A 4,308-nucleotide genomic window follows, 5' to 3' on the forward strand; every position below is an offset into this window, starting at 1 on the left:
TGGGCGCGTGCTGCGCGGGCAGGGATGCGGAGCCTGGCCGCCTCGCTCTTTCACACGGCTCCACTCGGGCCGGGGCCTCTGGTATAGGAGATGCTTTCAACTTAGTTTCTTGGTTGTCTTGCAAGCAACTCTGCGGTAGAGAAGCCATCCTGCCGCCCTGTGCGCTCCCCGGGTTCGCTGTGGGGCCCCCGGAGCACTCGAGGTCCACCACCAGGTGCCCGTTTGCAGTAGCCTCTGAGCCGGTCCTCCCCGAGGGCGTTTGAGGAGCGGGAGTCGAGTGGGCGAGAGGCGATGCGCTGTTCCAGGGTTGGGGTGGGCCCCTCGCCTGGCCGCGTGCGGGAGGACGAAGCTGCGCGCCAGACGATGGCGGTGGTTCCATGGGCTTGTTTTGCAGTTACACCGCTCATGTGAATTACGAGTATCCGTTTCTTGCCCTGCACGGCAAGTGGATGAATTTCCGAAGCAGCGCAGCTTCCCAGTCGAGCCACTGACCCCTGAAGGGCACCATGTGTTTACCTGCATCATGGAGCCCCCCCAGCCCGTGTGTTTGGACAATCTCTGCGGGCCTGCCGGGCCCTGATTTGGGGGATGACGTACCCTCGATCAGAGACCATCCCCTGCCCCTGACGTGAGAGCGCATCGGGGCCCCTGACTCCCTTGCCGCTGCTCCCCTCGCGCGCTGAGTAGCCACCGGGCACGTCGTTGCGTGTGGGCGAAGGCTGCTTTCTGGCGTGAAGCCCACTGGTTCCCCGATAGGGCTGAGCACCGATTTCCCATCGTGAACCGTGTTGCCTCCAAGGCAGGGTCGGGGCCCCGGGGCGGACCAGCCAGAGGCCCGCGTTGCGGGTGCGGGTCTCCTTTCCTATGCCGTTGGGGGCCCGTCTCCAGCACCCTCTGCCCGATGTGGGGGAATTTAGCTGGTGGCTCGCTCATCGTGGGGATGCTGTGTGGGTGGAGTGATTTTGCTGGTTCATCGGGATCCTGGAGGCTGGAATGAGAACTAACTAGTTTGTGTGACTCCCTGGAGCCAGCGGTCCTGTGGCAGTTTCTTAGGGGGACACGTGTGACAGGCAGCCGCCGCCCCCCCCCAAGGTAAACAAGTGTGTGATTGATCTACGGTGGGCTGCTCGCACCGGCACTCCCACTGGAGTCGGGAAGTGCCATTGGTCACCACGAAAGCCGAATTCCCGGTGGGTGGGTACTGGTCCCGAGTACACCCCGCCCGGGCGGGTTAGTGAGGCCCTCAGGTGGGCGCGGCCTGGCGGACCGCTAGCTAATATGGTCTAACTTGAGAGAACGTCGTAGCAAGGTTATCCCGAGGTCAACCTGAACGGTCGTTAGTGAGCGCGGTGGGAGCTCGGAGCAAGCGCCAGGCGGCGCCCAAGGCTTCCCCCGGGTGGTGCGGGGACGCGCGTCCGAGAAGGCTCGCCGGAGGGTGCGTCATTGCCCTCCGCGCCTCCTGCAGCCATCTCCCACGAGGCGTGTCGAGGGTCCCACGTTCGTCTTCCGTGCTCCCGCCACCAGGTTGTCCCCACCCCAGGCGTATCGTGGAGCCTTGGCTAGCGGGGGGCTCCCTTTGCCGCCCCCATGGTTGTGGATTTTCGGCCGTCTGCCCGGATCCCACCCCCAGGCTCTGCCCGCTCTCCACGCCTTGGGGCCCTGGTTTCCCGCCAGAGCCCCGCGCCTTCCGTGGTCAAGGGCCAGGGCGCGGGTGCAGGGGGGGTGGGGATTCCCCCACAGAAGCGCGCCTGGCGTGGGTCGGAGGGGCACTGTGGGAGGGGCCCTGCCAGGTACCTAGCTCCACAGGTACCTGGCACGGAGATTTAGACCCTTGGCGGGGGGGGAGGCCTTTCCGCCTCGGGTTGGAGCGGTATGCCCGCGAGGAGCTGGGAAAGCCCGGTCCTTTATCGGCCACACGGTCCCCCCCCCCAGGCGGGGGTGTCGCCAATGAGCCCGCGGGCACTGTGAGCTCCTGGGGAGGCGGGGGGGAGCCTTTGGGCGTCTGCGTGGTATTCGATCTCGGAGGTCCTGTCCTCCAGTCTTTGGACTCCTGCAGTTGGGTCTCTGTTGGGGGCCCTTTCCCGGGGGGGTGGGGAGGGCTTTCCGCCAGGGGACCCTTCCGCCGATTAGCCCGCCGCTATTAGTGGTGGTGAGCCGGCTGGAGCAGTGGGGTAATGAGTTGCAGGATACATTGGTCCCCGCAGGGTGCGTGCTTGGGGTTCCCTTGGAGGGGCTCGTGCTGTCCCCCTCCCCAGAAAGGCTTGCTCAGAGGCCGAGTCGTGCGTGGGGCCGTGCCAGGGTGTGTGCACCCCCGGCAACGAGGGGCCGGCGGCGTTCTCTGAGCCCGCGGCCGTGGTTCCCCTGCGCCCGCCCCTCGGCTGGCGGTCGGTACGCGTGGCTGACGCGTGGAGATGGACGTGCGGGAGGCCGGCGGTCTGGCCCCACGCCCCGGGTGGCAGCGTCCTCTTTCCCCGGCAGGCCCCCACTGTCCGGCCCCCCGTGGCCGCCTCCATGTGTCCCATTGTCCTCCCACCCCGCGTGTATGGGGGGATGAAAATGGGCGCCAGTGGTGGCCTCCTGCGGGGGGGGCGGGGGGCTGTCTGCACTGCTTGGCCCGGTGATCGCGGTGGCCCGGCGTCCGATCGGACCGGGTAAATCGCAGTGAGTTGAAGCAGGACGGCGTTTCCTGTCTGTACCGATGCATGAACAGTGGGGAGGAGCCTGCCGCCGAACGCCTGCCCTTCGGTGGGGCGCGGCGAGGCCCAGCTCCCGGGCCTGGTGTAGGGCCCACCAAGGCTTGATGTTTGCAGGAAGGGAAAACGAGGGGTCTGTGGAAGGTGGAGCGCGTGAAGCGCTTGAGAGAGAAGCGCGAGCTCGCAAAGCCGGCCCCGGCGAAGCCTAGGCCCCGCCTAGGGCCTCCGGCAGGCAGGGGGCCCAGGCGCCCCCCTGCCCCGGTGGTGCTTGCTGCTCCACGAGGGGCGCCACCGGTCACGGGTGCAGGTGGACGGGGTCCTGGGTGTTTGGGTCTCGGGGACCCTACAGGCGACACACGTGTGGAGGGAGGGCCGGGGGTGGCCTCCTGCCAGGCCCTATCTTGGAACCCGGAGCGAGTCAGGGAGCACACGGAGGCAAGGCTGGCGTTGGCTGCGGGATGAGGTGGTTCCTGAGGACCCCGCAGCCTGCCCAGGCTGCATGCCGCTCGACCGTGGAGCTTGACCGTGAACGCCCATGTGAGGAGGCAAGAGATGAATAATAGGCCTCAGCTGGGTGAAGGCAGAGGCGGGGAACGGTGTTAGTTTCGCGGCGCTTCTTTAGGGTCTACCCTTCCGGGGGACTTTAAATTTGACAAGCTTGAACATGGTGTCTGTTGACTGTAAAAGCCCTCCAGAGGCTGCTTGGTTTTTCCTTTTTCAGTTGTGCTGAGTGGGCGGCTGGCTGTAAAGTGACTTTCAGGGTGCTGACAATAAAGGTGGATGGGAACCAGAAGATGGAGCAACTATAACCCAGATGTTTCAGACTTTTCTGTGTTGGACATGTTTAATAAAGCTTCGGCTCGGGTCTTGATGCCAGGGTTGTGGGATTGAGCCCTGCATTGGCTCCCTGCTCAGTGGGAAGACTGCTTCTCCCCCTCCCTCTGCTTGTGTTCCTGTTCTTGCTTATCCCTCTGTGAAAGTCTTTAAAAAAAAAAAAAAAAGACGAAAAGGTGTAGATTATGTGCCCAGGGGCTGAACCTAAGAACCAGGTTCCACACTGGGATCACTCTTCATGGTGTGGAGTTAGCTGTGAATATTTGAGTAAGTTAAGATCGACCTCTGGCTCAGACTGGGGGGAGGGGGGAGTTGAGGAACAGTCTGGGCCAGTGACTTCTTAGCTTTAGAAAGGCGGTCCTAGTATCTACAAATCCTGGGGGTGAAGGGTGTGTGTTGTGTTTTGATTCCGTTTTACAGGGTTTTGTTTTGGTTTTTTTTTTGTATTATGCTTATGAGTCTTCCATTTCAGGATTCTGGGGATAATAGGTCTGTTTTTTGACTTTTCACCCTTGAAAGCAGTACTTTTTTTCTGTTCCTAATAAAGTAAAATATTTAGACTGTCTTAAGTTTCTTTCTATCCAGAACATGTTGGTAAAAATCTAGTCAAGACAATATAAACAATGACTACATGGGGGGAAAGGGGTCCTTAGAAAGGTTCATTTTTATACGTTTGAAGTTTTATTTGTGGTGGTCAGCAGCATAGATAAATGAAGCAACATCTTGGTTCTCTCAAAATAAAACATTAAAGGAAAATGGTTTTTAAAAGTAAACATTGGAC

At 61.3% G+C, this 4,308-nt stretch overlaps 2 protein-coding genes across 5 annotated transcripts in view; both read left to right on the top strand.

The window, feature by feature from the left end:
* Positions 1 to 4,308, top strand: part of LOC102737268 (uncharacterized) — a 106,772-nt gene that overhangs the window by 41,464 nt on the left and 61,000 nt on the right. The gene's annotated exons all lie outside the window — the stretch shown is intronic.
* The window catches only part of ZNF274 (zinc finger protein 274), a 365,529-nt gene continuing 361,894 nt past the window's right edge, over positions 674 to 4,308 (top strand). The window contains exon 1 of the mRNA XM_081807759.1: positions 674 to 683. The gene's annotated coding sequence lies outside the window, so the exon portion shown is untranslated. The remainder of the gene's footprint in view (positions 684 to 4,308) is intronic.

This window comes from Leptonychotes weddellii, chromosome 16 (genome assembly GCF_054177405.1).
Source record: "Leptonychotes weddellii isolate Sample4059 chromosome 16, ASM5417740v2, whole genome shotgun sequence".
Classification (NCBI taxonomy): Eukaryota; Metazoa; Chordata; class Mammalia; order Carnivora; family Phocidae; genus Leptonychotes; species Leptonychotes weddellii.